Source organism: Polypterus senegalus, chromosome 14 (genome assembly GCF_016835505.1).
Source record: "Polypterus senegalus isolate Bchr_013 chromosome 14, ASM1683550v1, whole genome shotgun sequence".
Classification (NCBI taxonomy): domain Eukaryota; kingdom Metazoa; phylum Chordata; class Cladistia; order Polypteriformes; family Polypteridae; genus Polypterus; species Polypterus senegalus.
The window spans coordinates 35,287,697-35,302,391 of record NC_053167.1 but is presented as its reverse complement, the minus strand read 5'-3'; positions in this window follow the sequence as shown (position 1 = coordinate 35,302,391).

Below are 14,695 nucleotides of genomic sequence, written 5' to 3'. Positions count from 1 at the left end.
GTAGTCAATGTGCATGCTGCCAATTGAATAGTGAATAAGCTACTCTTTTGGGTTCATATATTTGTAAATCTGACTCTGAAGGATTCAGTGTCTCACCAGCCATGAACCTCACTGCACGTCACTGCCCAGGACACCAGTGTGTCTTAAATGAAGCTGAACTTCAAAGAACAGAAAGCAAATTTTGCAGAGGGGGGTCCCGGCTTTAATTGAGGAAGAGAAGTTTGGCTTTCATTGGTGTGTGTGTTGTGTTTTATTTTTGGGAGTGGCTGACTAAAAGGTTGTAGAGATGTTTTGTGTATGTAAAATTAATGGTTGATCTTCTTCTCATTCCGGCTGCTCCCTTTAGGGGTTGCCACAGTGGATCATCTTCTTCCATGTTTTTCTGTCCTCTGCATCTCTTGCTCTGTTACAGCCATCACCTGCATGTCCTCTCTCAACACATCCATAAACCTTCTCCACCTCTCCAGGGTCTCCTCAACCTGCTCCCTACTATCGCTACAGATCACAATGTCATCAGCAAACATCATAGTTCATGGGGACTCCTGTCTAATCTTGTCTGTCAACCTGTCCATCACCATTGCAAATAAGAAAGGGCTCACAACCAATTCCTGATGTAATCCCACTTCCACCACTTCTATCGCAGACCTCACCATGGTCACACTTCCCTTGTACATATCCTGTACAACTCTTACATACTTCTCTGCCACTCCCGACTTCTTCATACAATACCACAGTTCCTCTCGATGCACCCTGTCATATGCTTTCTCCAGGTCCACAAAGACGCAATGCAACTCCTTCTGGCCTTCTCTATACTTCTCCATCAACACCTTCAGAGCAAACATCGCATCTGTGGTGCTCTTTTTGCCATTAACCATACTGCTGCTCACTAATCATCACCTCACTTCTTAACCTACCTTCCACTACTCTTTCCCATAACTTCATGCTGTGGCTCATTAATTTTATCCCCTGTAGTTACTACAATCCTGCACATCCCCCTTATTCTTAAATATCGGAACCAATACACTTATTCTCCACTCCTCAGGCATCCTCTCATTTTCCAAGAGTTCATTAAACAATCTGGTTAAAAACTCCACTGCCATCTCTCCTAAACACCTCCATGCTTCCATAGGTATGTCATCTGGACCAACGGCTTTCCATTCTTCATCCTCTTCATAGATGTCCTTACTTCCTCCTTGCTAATCCATTGCACTTCCTGATTGACTATCTCTATTTCATCCAACCTCTTCTCTCTTTCTTCATTCATCATCCCCTCAAAGTACACTTTCCATCTACTCAACACACCCTACACACTTGTGAGTATGTTTCCATCTTTATCCTTTATTAAACTAACCTGCTGCACATCTTTCCCAGCTCGGTCCCTCAGTCTAGCCAATCGGTACAGGTCCGTTTCTCCCTCCTTAGTGTCCAACATCTCAAAAAACTCATCATACGCCTTTTCTTTAGCCCTTGCCATCTCTCTCTTCACCTTGTGCCTTATGTCCTTGTACTCTTGTCTACTTTCTGCATCTCTCTGACTCTCCCACTTCTTCTTTGTCATCCTCTTCCTCTGTAAACTCTCCTGTACTTCCCCATTCTACCACCAGGTTTCCCTTTCCTCCTTCCTCTGTCCAGATGTCATACCAAGCACCCTTCTTGCTGTCACCCTTACTACATCTGCTGTAGTTTCCCAACTGTCTGGTAATTCTTCACTGCCACCCATTACCTTTCTCACCTTCTCCCTAAACTCAATGTTGCAGTCTTCCTTTTTTAAATTCCACCATTTGATTCTTTGCTCTGTCCTCACTCTCTTCCTCTTCTTGATCTCCAACATCATCCTACAGACCACCATCCTATGCTGCTTAACTACACTTTCCCCTTCCAGCACTTTGCAGTCTTCAATCTTCTTCAGATTGACTCTTCTGCATAGCATGTAATCTACGTGTGTGCATCTTCCTCCACTCTTGTACGTAACCCTATGTTTCTCCCTGTTCTCAAAATACGTATTCACCGCAGCCATCTCCATCCTTTTGGCAAAATCCACTATCCTCTGACCTTCTTCATTCCTCTCCTTGACACCATACCTACTCATCACCTCCTCATCTCCTCTGTTCCCTTCACCAACATGTCCATTGAAATCTGCTCCAAATACCACTTTCTGTCCCTTGGGTTCACTTCATCCAAATTGCTCCAAAAATCTTCTTTCTCATCCATTGCACACCCAACTTACTAGCAACATTCATCATCACACCTCAAATTTCCAGCTTCATAATCATTACTCTGTCTGCCACTCTTTTCACCTCCAAAACACACTTGAAATACTTTTCCTTCAGAATAACCCCTACTCCATTTCTCCTCCACACCATGATAGAACAATTTGAATCCACCTCCGATCCACCTGGCCTTTCTCCCATTCCATTTAGTCTCTTGCACGCACAATATATCAGCCTTCCTTTTCTCCATCATATCTGCTAACTCTCTCCCCTTACCAGTCATACTGCCGATATTCAATGTTCCTACGCTCAGTTCCACTCTCTTTACCTTCCTCCTCTCCTCCTGCCTTCGGAAAAAAACAAAATCTATCCAGAAAAGCACAAATAGGCAATGGACTATTAAAGCATTTAAGAAACTATAGATGTGTGTTTTTCTTGGCTTCAACATCCTACTCATTATGCAGATTTTTCATCGCATAATTATACCTAGTCTATATAACATCAAAGATCGGGGGGTGGTGCGGGACTGGGGAGATGGTTGGATCACTGTTGGTCTTTTGAGCGAGCTGATATGTCTATGGACCTTTCAGTTTCAATTGCCACTGATAGACGGGGGCCAAGGGGTTGAGTTCAAACCATTTAATGTCAGTGTGCAACCATTTAATTCTGGTAATGAAGCCCCTTAAATGGAATAGTGCCGTACTAGTGTGTAGTGGCCCATTTCAAGCCCTGGCCCATGCTATTAACTTGCAACAGCCAGACATTTTCTAGGCCAAAAAGAAGGATGTGTCCTTCCTTTGCCAAACATCTTGCAACCCTAGTTATAATGTAGGTAAAATCGACTCATGAAAGAAATCAATATGAAGTATGAAGAACACTAGTATTCTGAGACTGTAAAAAAGAGAAAGGGAGCAATAAATTAAATATCATTCTAGAAAAAAAGAAAATTATTTGCATTAACTCTTTTCACACAAAAACAGAATATGAAAATGAGCCCAGAATTATCAACTAACCTTATGACAATACGGATTCAGAAAAAGGATCATTAAACAGTGTTGAATGTAGTATTTTATGGTTCAAGAGGGTGTCCTGGTGGCCCAGTGGTTAGCACTGTATCTCATAGCTTTTATTGGCTGGGTGTGAATTCCACCCAAGTAACTTTGTCTGGAGGCAGTATGTTCTCCTCATGCCTCTCTGGATTTTCCTCTGGGTATTCCAGTTTTCTCACAAATCCTTAACGATGTAAAAGTGAGGCTACCTGAAGACAGTAATATTATCTGTGAATGAGGATAGTTGTGCATCCGCCAATAAACTGTACCCTATTATTAAAAGATTATGGTAATTGAACTAGGCAGGTATACAAATAGATGGAAAAAAATGATGAAGAAGTCAGAAAAAGGCAGCTGGTTGAAATGTGGACATCGAAGGAATCATATATGCTGTTGAAGGACAAAACCACTCACTCAGGTGGTTTCTTAGATAAAAAAGATCAGTGAAAGAAGTACCAGGAAACAGAAACAAAACAATAAGGGAACAAAATGGGAACCAAGAAAACTGTGCCCCTTTTTTCTCTTTCAGTGCAGAATGAAAACCAAAACTACTTTTGAAATAATAAGCATAATGTAAAACCAACCCTTGATAGAATTCCTATCCCTTTACGGCAAGACTCTCATAAAATGGGCCAATCTAGAGTTGCCAATCATCCTTAAACCGTGTCTTTGAAGTGTGTGAGGAATTTGGGCTCTCAATAGGAAACCCATTTAAGCAGGCAAACAGGGAAGGCCTCCACAGGCTGGATTTAGACTAATGTTCAATCAGTGTTAGGTGTTAATGTTACCTATAAGATTAGCAGTATGCCCTGTGATTTTTTTTTTCTTAAGTAATATAAAAGACATTTCACTCATGAATTGATATCAAAGAGATGTGATCTGAAAATGGAAACACAATAAGCTTCCCTTACAGCAGAACACCATTTATGATGAATATGGCGGAAAGTAGGGAATAACACATTCTGTTACTCTCATTGATCCGTTTGGGGGAATATAACACTGAAGTCAAACAGGTCATAAAAAAACTTAAACCACAATGCAAAGTGTGACCTGTGATTTGGGGATTGAATCTACAGAGCCTAGAATTTTGCAGGCATAGAGCTGTTTCTAAATGGCTTTACCAACATTTTAGACCCTCTGCCAGGCCCGATCTCATGCTTGAGCAGAGTGCTCTGCCAAATGGGTGTTCCTAGTTTTTCAGTCTCAGAGAGCTCAAAAGTTTTAAAATTAAACTTATTATGAAAGCCAGAAGAGGAAATGTAGATGCCTGGCAGGCTGGCGTGTGGCTGAGCAAATAAAGACTTGTTTAATTAGCCAGATGCCCGGTCATAAATACTTTAATAAGGTTTACTTAATTACAAAGAAACTGAATGTTATCATCTGTAATGCTAGCAAAGCCTCTTACTATTATCATAAAGATTTTAATCAGGGTTTTGTTATGGAGAATGATTTTAGTGGAACGGGGTCAAAGATTAGAAGTCTGACTGCCTCGTCTATTTTTTTCCCACTCACGGCAGGAAGGAGAGAATGAAAGCAAAAAGGAGGACCCAAAGGATCAGCTGCCTGTCAAAGGTGGCTTCAGCCAAGAGTACTGTAGTATGATCAGTGAGCCATTACTCTTCTTTTGTCAATCTGAGGAATAAAAAGAGAGACCAGTGTTTCCCCCAGACATCTGATTGTCTCAGGCTTTCATGACACAAATCTTATTTGTTCATGTTTTCCAAGCTTTAAACAATTTCTTAATCCCTACTATAATTCATTAATTTCTTCTTCTTCATCTTTCAGCTGCTTCCATTAAGGTTTGGCACAGCGAATCATCTTTTTCAACATCTTCCTGTCCTCTACATTTTGCTCTGTCACACTCACCACCTGCATGACCTCTCTCACCACATCCATAAACCTCCTCTTAGGCCTTCCACTTTTCCTGTTGCCTGGCAGCTCTATCAATAGCATCTTTCTCCCAATATACTCAACATCTCTCCTTTGCAAAGGTTCAAACCAACACAATTTTGCCTCCCTGTCTTTGTCTTCAAACCGTCCAACCTGAGCTGACCCTCTAATATACTCGTTCGTAATCCTGTACATCCTCGTCACATCCAATGCAAATCTTAGCATCTTTAACTTTGCCATCTCCAGCTCTGTCTCCTGTCTTTTCATTAGTGTCACCGTTCCCAACCCATATAATATAGCTGGTGTCACTGCTGCCTTGTAGACCCTTCCTTTAAACTCTTGCTGTCAAAAATTACTTGTGACACTCTTCTCCACCCATTCCACCCTGCCTTCACTCTCTTTTTCACCTCTTCCACAATCCCCATTACTCTGTACTGTTGATCCCAAGTATTTAAACTCATCTACTTTCGCCAACTCTACTCCTTGTATCCTCACCATTCCACTGACATCCCTCTCATTTACACATATGTATTCTGTCATGGTGGTCCTACTTACCTTCATTCCTCTCCACTCTAGAGCATATATCCACCTTTCCAGGGTCTCCTCAACCAGCTTCATACTTATCTTTTGAGGGGGTAATGGGTAATGCACAAACCAGTTTGTTTCTTTGTACTGTCTCAACCCCAGATTAATAAGGAGGGTTACATCAGAAAGGACATCCGGTGTAAAATTTTGCCAGATCAATATATAGACAACAATACAGATTTTCATACTGTAATGATTTAAAGTACCGCACATTATACACTGAAAATTCATCCATCCTCTTACCAAATCCAAATACAGTGGTACCTCAGTATACGTCTGCTTTGGAATAAGTCCAACTTGGTATACGTCCTGTTTGGACGTGAAAAATTTTGCTTGGTATACGACCTTTGTTTGGAATACGACTCACGTGCTACCCTTGTTTACCTCTCACAAGACAAAGCCACGACTGCCCATGAGCGTCAGTACGCCAGTTGCTAGCATTCAGTGAACAACCCGCGCTATAACTCTCTGTGAATTTTCCCATGTGTGGTATAGCGGGTCCACAGCTCCTGTCAAAGGCCAGTTTTAAAATAAATAATCACCGCGTTTGCGGCTTGGTGAGGGGGCGTGGTGGCTCTGCATGTGGATAGTATTGGGCTGAAGCGGTTCTCAGGGCGATTTGCAATGTGGACGTTTCTCACCTAAGTGCACAGGTGAGACACCATCCGCATTTATGACTGTTCCTGGGGCTGCTGATTTCAGCTGCCATGCCCTCTTGATAAACAGAAGTGCGAGTTGGCTAGAAGGGGAGGAAAAAGAAAAGAAAGAAAGAAAGAAAGAAAGAAAGAAAGGACAGGACGTTGCGGAGGCAGGCTCGTGTTGCAGCTGAACAGGGAGCCCGGGTGTTGGGCCGACACCTGGGGAATAGTAGTAGTGGTCACTCCTGCTGAGTAATCATGGAGCGGGATTGACTGGAAATAGGTCGCTGTGGATCCCAAGTCGCTGTCAGGAGGAGCCTACCGGAGCCAGGGTTCGAAGAGGTGAACTGAACAGCTGAAGTAGGCAGAGTGAAGGTCAGCTGCAAGTTGGGCAACTCCCCTGTTGAGAAGCGTAAGGGGGCCGCCAGGTAAAAAGGCACCAGGCTTCTTCTTGTATTTTTTTTTTTTAAAGAATGCTTTCAGTTGTATTTTAACCTCGTTGTTTTTAAGAAGACTTTTTTCTATTGTTTTTAATCTCCACGTTTCACTACTGATTTTATGGATTTATTTATTGGAACTTTGGACACTGCACTTTAATTTGAACACCTTGTTTTGTTGATTGTTTTAATAAAAGCACTTTGCACTTTTTCACCATCCCGTGCTTTGTTGTGCCTCACTGCTAAGCTCATTGGTAACATTACCGACGGTGTAGGGTTCAAGGGCTCCCGGACAGCAGATGGGAGCATACAGCAAACCCGCATCATCACAACGTGATTTTTTGTTTCTTCATGTAAATTTGAATTGATTGTTGAAAGTATGAAGGCTTGCGTATCCGGGACATGGCAGCTGCATACCGTATGTCGAGAACAACGGTATCTACGATTGTGAAAAAGAAAGTGAGGTTAAATTTTCATTTATTTCATCTAATTACTTTTGTATTTATGTATTTTAGTATTAAGCAGTGTTTGAATTTTATACAACCCCACCAATGTATAATATGCCAATAACAATATGATTTTTTTTCATGGGAATGGATTAATCATTTTTTTCATTATTTCATTATGGGAAAAATTTGTTTGCTATACGTCCTGTTTGGTATAAGTCCAAGGACCTGGAAGGGATTAAGGACGTATACAGAGGTACCACTGTATTTCATTTCAGGCTGAGACATTGCTGATGTCAGTCCTGACAGAAAAGTCCAAAACAGAGCACATACACTTCCACAATAGCACTGACGCCTACTGAGTCTGTTTTAAGATGGTCATTCATTTAACACTCACAATTTCTAATTTGAAAGAAAGACCTGAAGATAACCTAAAGTCCTGAATTTGGACGGGTAAGGCCATGGAGCTAATGGCTACACCACTCTATTACCCCACAATAAAACTGTTCAATTTGCATTTATTAAATGTCACTTTTAATACTGAACAATTACGAGATTTTTATTATTCCAAGTAAACAGATATTATATAAACAAATTGATTTTTATTTATTTTATTTTTTCTCCAGCCGTCTGGAGTTTTTTTGTTTTTTCTGTCCCCCCTGGCCATTGAACCTTACTTTTATTCAATGTTAATTAATGTTGATTTATTTTGTTTTCTTATTGTGTCTTTTATTTTTCTATTCTTTATTATGTAAAGCACTTTGAGCTACTGTTTGTATGAAAATGTGCTATATAAATAAATGTTGTTGTTGTTATTTGAAATAAAAACTATTTTTTTTGTCCCTACCCATTATTAAATGATTCACATTAAGGGAATGCTATGTGGGTACATTTTGAAGCACAAACCAGGGACCTCAATAATGTTCTATAATGTACATGTTAAAATGTATATCTATTCTCTACATATAAAATCCTAAGCCTAAAAGTGCAACGATTTTGTGCAGCGATTTTATGTGACATTTTTATGTCACGGGCTTATATTAAAACCTACATATATATGTTTGGTATCATTCTTTTCAGAATGTATCGAACTTTAATGTGATGTTGTTAGATTTTCATATTCTTATTCCTTTTTTAAATTATAAAATAAAATATCAAGAACTCATGTCCCTCGAGACAAGAGTTTGTGCCAAGAGATTTAACCACGATCAGGGCCAGAAATAAAATACAAAGAGTAGATGACAAAGACAGCTGCTGTACAGGCTTTTAAATGTTCGAAGCGCCACGTGAGATGCAGACCACGCGGCATGACAGCAGCAGCAAGCCAGCAGCTGATCGAGCAAAGAGGAGGTAAAAAAAAAAACTGTATAGGGAGTCCTCGGGTTTCGACATACAACGTTTCAAGTTTACAACGCTCAATCCCATAAAAACTTTAAAAAATTGAGACATCAGTGTTTTGGCTTACGCTATTTGTTTCGTACTTACAGACTATGTGGACGAACTAGTTTGGTTGCGCACAGCAGAAGAATATGCAGTAATGCAGCGTATGAGTAAGGGAGTTGGCGAACTAGTTTTGTTGCGCGTGGAGGAAGTGTTCCATTTGTGTGGCTTTGTTTGGCGACTTTATGGCCCTTATCTTGGATCCTGAATGAAAGTCAGAGTCTTCAGATTGTAGTGCTTCGAAGAAGAGGAAAGCTGTCATGGTGGAAGTGAAATTAGACATTGTAAAGAGATCAGAAGGAATAAAGGTAAGGAATTTTTTCCACTCATTTTTTTTGTCATTTTTTCTGTTAATACAGTACAGTATATTTATCTCCTTTTCCTTTTTCTGTGGCTTAGTTGTGTTTTTATGTTCTAGAATATGATTTTGCAAATGTGTTAAAATAGGTAAGTGACTTAGGCTAGGGTGTGTTACGACTTACACCAAAATTCGGGTTACATCACTGTTGTAGGAACGAAACTGTGTCATAATCCGAAGACTCCCTATATTTGTTTCCTATTGTATCACCATTTAAGAAGGGGTTTCGGAGTAGCGACTGCATCTCCTTGGGGTTTGTTCAGCCCCCCTCTTCACAACACGAGCAGCAGAGACGTGACGTGGCTAGCACGTAGCGCAGGCCAGGGGGGTTGGTGAGCGAAGTGAGCAGGGGGTAAATCCCCTAGTATTTATAATAAAAGTTCACATTTATAATTTATGATCATGACGGTCAAAGCACTCAGCTGTTAAGATATTTTTCCTGCTCTCCTTTTCTTATTGGATTCAATGCCAAGTTATCTTTCCTGACCATGCAAGATAGCCTGTGTATCAAGGTTATTATAGTTTTGCCTTTTTATATTAGTTTTTATTTCTATATTTTTTCTGACCTTACTTGGAAATTCAGTTTAGTTTTAGTTTTCCTTCTTCGTGTATTTTTAGTTTTAGTTTAGTTTTTATATCACAAAGACATTTCTATTTTATTTTTATATTTATTAGTTTCAGTTTTACTTTTAGTAATTATGGCATGGAGCTCCTACAAAGTTTAGTTTTGTGTCACAATCAAACAGATCTGTACACTAAACAGATTTGGATACGAGTTTAATGTTAGTGGAAACTTACTACAGTACATGGTTTACTATCAGGTTTTGTTTTTGTCTGATAAAAATAAGCATAATCAAAACTAGATACTGAATATGAACAATTTTACACAATTTTATAATTTTTAAAATATTTTCTCATGAAAATCACGGGGGCTCAGGAAGAACAGGGCTCTTAGGCTTGACTCAGTGTGCAGACCCCACCTAGCTGTTTTGTGGGAAACAAAGAAAAACAAGTGTCAAGGTTAGGGGCAGTGAGACTTGAATAGCCCAACATAAAGGACAGTAAACCTATAATGAGCAGAGCAAGAGCAGGTAATAGGAGTACAGACAGGCATAACATGACAGACACAGCATGTGAGATTAAGAACAATATACAGTAAACATTATCTAAACTTGTTTATCCAGAGCAGGATCACAGGAACCTGGAGCCTACCGCAGCAGGTTTGGATATAAGGCAGGAAAAATCCCTGGTATGCAATATGTATGATAAGGACAAAAAGAATATGATATTTCAACTATCTATTTTGAGAGAGAGAGAAAAACATTGAAAAAAGGGAGACAACTACTGTATTTTAAAATATAATTCTGCTAATGGGTTACTTTCACAATATCGGGTATTTTGAGTTGTGAATATGAACTAAAAAGGATAAATTAATAAATATAGAATAAATACAAAACCCATTAGTATGTTTAGTTTTTCATCACTTGGCAGACTCTCTTTGCCTACCTACCTTTGTTTGTATCACTTCATTGTTAAACGATGTTTTTAAAGCAAAAGTCATTAGTCAGCAACAATATGTTGATCTTGTATGATGACCTAGTCAGTCTCTCAATTACTGCCGTTTTATTTTCAAAAACCGGGAGTGGTCTCCCCCTGACTTTCTTGTATACTCGGATATGGGGATGGATATTTGAGGAGTAAACCGCAAGACAATCATTATATTTTTATATTATGTACATTAAGGAACCATCAACAACAAATCAAATTAAATTAATAATATATTGAACATCCATCCAACCTGCTATATCCTAACTACAGGGTCACAGGGGTCTGCTGGAGCCAATCTCAGGGCGCAAGGCAGGAAACAAACCCCCGGGCATGGCGCCAGCCAACCACAGGGCACACACACACACTAGGGACAATTTAGAATCGCCAATACACCTAACCTGCATGTCTTTGGACTGTGGGAGGAAACTGGAGCACCCGGAGGAAACCCATGCAGACACGGGGAGAACATGCAAACTCCACACAGGGAGGACCTGGGAAGTGAACCCGGGTCTCCTAACTGCGAGGTAGCAGTGCTACCCACTGCGCCACCGTGCCCCCCATATATTGAACAATTATTATAAAAGTAAAGTTGAATAAATCGGACTCTGCAGCTGCATGAATAAAAAAAAAAAAATTGAGTATGTGTTTGGGTAAAGTACCACTTCCGGGTGATGGATTTGGCCCAAAAGTTAATACTAATACTACAATTGTGGTGTAGCAACCAAATGCTGATTTTCACCCATTATGTTGCGTATTTGAGTTATCGTGTTTTCACACACACAGACACACGCACACCCACATGCACACACATAATTCCAAAAAACGGTACTTTTGGACTCTGGGAAGTCTATAACGTCAAGATTCATCAAAATATCGAGGTTGAATTTTTTCATGATTACTATACTTACTCAATACTTTGTTTATGAGAAAGTAAAAATGATTTCTCCTGTGCAAAGTGGCAGGTGAATTGCTGTCAACAAAAAGCAGTCACGTTACTCACTTGTGATTTTTCCATTCATATGCTAAAGGTTTTGTTGACCAGCACATTCTGATTTCAGCCGTTTGAATTACATCTTGATATACAACAAGCGCAAAGAAAGGCGGCACGTAAATCGTTTTCTGTTTCACACGCTTTATGCACCCGTATTCAGCTCACTCTGTTCACTGGATGAATATGTGCGGGCTGCTCATGGTGGATGACTTTCTATTTTAGAGTTACAACTTACAAGGGTTAAAGATTAAAGGCAACAATATTCATTCAAAAATGAAAACTAAAAATATTTTAGTAAATGATTATTTTATTTCAGTTCGTCCTTCCTGCTACTTTAATAGTTTCGTTTAGTTTTAGTTTTTCATTTCATTTTTGTTAATTATTTTATTTCAGTTTACGAAAATGTTTTTTTAATAATAGTTTCAGTTTTGATTTTAGTTTTCGTTAACTATAATAACCTTGCTGTGTATGAATGAGAGACAATATCATTACCCGTGTGTAACTTGACATTTTTTGCACTTCACAGAAATTGTGAACATTAATCTGCACAATAGGTCACTGGGGGAACAAAACAGAGAGTTAGTCAAGGTTAGATAGACTTTGACTTATCTGTTCATAATGTCTCTGACCCAGAAACTAATTACACTGGAAACAAAAAAAAAAAAAATCTCCAAAGGATGAAAACCTTAATCTTATTTTTTGTGTGGACTGCAAAAATATTTCCAGAATTTGTCTATCAAGTAAGGTTATTGAATGACAGCTTAAATTTAAAAACATTGTATACTGACATGTTTATTTAAATGACAAATGTATAAGCTAAGTCTTCTCTTTTATTTGTGCTGTTCTTCTCTCTTAAGAGTCCGACGGTAGTTAAACAGAATACTGGGACACCACTTGTTTTGGTAATGTTTTTCTGTGTTGGAAATGTCCTGATGAAATCACTCACCGTGTTCATCACTAACAAAACCAAGGTTTTCAACAAAGCAGTCCAAGTGATAGTCTAAGAAATTAACTTTCAATAACATTGCACCCCATTGTTTGGTGTGACTTAATGAAATCATGTTCTATTTCAGAATACTTTTCAGCCTTACACTTTCCCAAAGATGTTTTTGGAGATACTTTTAAAGCTCTACCAAGAGGCTTTCTTAACTTCATTCAACTTATATCTCTCATCTTTTAACACTTCTCCGATCTGAGGACCTCCAAAAATGACTTCCTTAGGGCTTGGCATCATTGTTTCAGGGAAATTTATTTCTCCAGTATGTGAATTCTGTTTGTTTAAGTCATTGCTTAAACAAAGGTTTTCATAGGTCCAAGTATGATATGCAGAGAATGAAGGTAAACCTGATATGTTTAGCTTTTCAGGATCAACAAATGAACTGTTGACCACATTTTTCTTTCATGGAACAAGTGAGGCATCATAATGGTGTTGCTTGTCCCCTGTGTTCCACTCGCACAAAAAAATACAGTATTAGTTGTAACCAAACAGCTAACCAAGCAAAAGTGTAATCACCTTCAGATCTTTAGATTTTGCACTTATGTTTCTGATACTGAATGTTTTCTAAAAAGCAACTTCATGTGCCCATATGACCCTTTTTAATGTTATTAGCATGTGGTATAGGTATAGAAGGGAATTTATTTCCATTATGGAGTCAATGAACATGTGCCACTCATCCATATTGTGTTCATGCCCAATAATTGTTCACAATTGAATAAAAAATGTAATTGTGATTAATAATTTAAAAAATATTTATTTATTAGTAGTTTATTGATGAAACCATCCACCTGTGTCCAAGACTCAATACCAACAAGCTTTTCCAAAGGAGTATGTGATGTGCCATTTGATAGTGTGCTAACCCAGACTGTTTTAAGACTGCTGTTGTTAAACTCCTGCTCAAGAAAAATAATCTTGACTCCTCTGTTGTTGATAGTTTTAGACATATTTCTAAAGTAAAATTCTAGAAAAGACAGTCATTACGCAGCGAAATGATCAGTTGAATAAACATGCTATTCTTGACAAGTTTCAGTCAGGTTTTAGAAAAAATCACAATACAGAAACTGCACTGGTTGAAGTTGTAAATGACTTGCGTGTTAATGCGGACAGAGGCCATTTATCTGTTCTCATTCCCTTAGATCTGAGTGCAGCATTTGATACCATTGATCACAATATTCTTATAAATCTCCTTAGTCAGTGGGTGGGTCTCTCTGGCAGTGTGTTAAATTGATTTAAGTCTTGGTTAACAGGTAGAAATGTATTTATTAGTTGTGATAATTATACTTCAAAGACACTACACAGTATGGTGTTCCACAACGATCTATCCTGGGTCCACTGCTCTTTTCCATCTCCATGCTTCTTATAGGTCAGATTATCTCAAGGCATAACGTGAGCTACCACAGCTATGTTGATGACACACAAATGTATTTCTTAACAGTGCCTGATAACCTCGACTCTCTTGGTTCACTGACACAATGTCTTACTTTTGTTTTTGAGTGGATGAGTAGTCATTTTCTTAAACTAAATAAGGAGAAAACAGAAATCTTAGTTATTGGCAAAAAATGGATATAATAAGGGTATTAGAAATAAACTTGATCCATTAGGCTTAAGAGTCAAGATGGATGTAAAGAATTCCGGGGTAATTATTTACTCTGACCTAAATGTTAAATTGCATAGTAATCAGATTACCAGGACTGTATTTTTTTCACTTAAGGACTATAGCAAAGGTTAGATCCCTTAAAACCTTTTAAGGTGCTGATAAATGAGTTTATGCTTTTGTTTTTTAGTCAGCTAGATTACTGTAACGCACTCCTCTCAGGACTTCCTAAGAAAGACATCAATCGATTGCAACGAGTGCAGAATGCAGCTGCTAAAATCTTAACTAGGAAAAGAAAATCCGAGCACATTTCTCCAGTTCTGCTGTCACTACACTGGTTACCTGTGCCATTCAGAGTTCACTTTAAAATACTGCTTATGGTTTATAAAGCCTTAAATAATCTGTCTCCATCCTATATTTCAGAATGTCTTTCACCTTACACTCCAAAACGTAACTTTAGATCTTCAAATGAGTGTCTGCCTATTGTTCCGAGAGCTAAACTTAAAAGAATT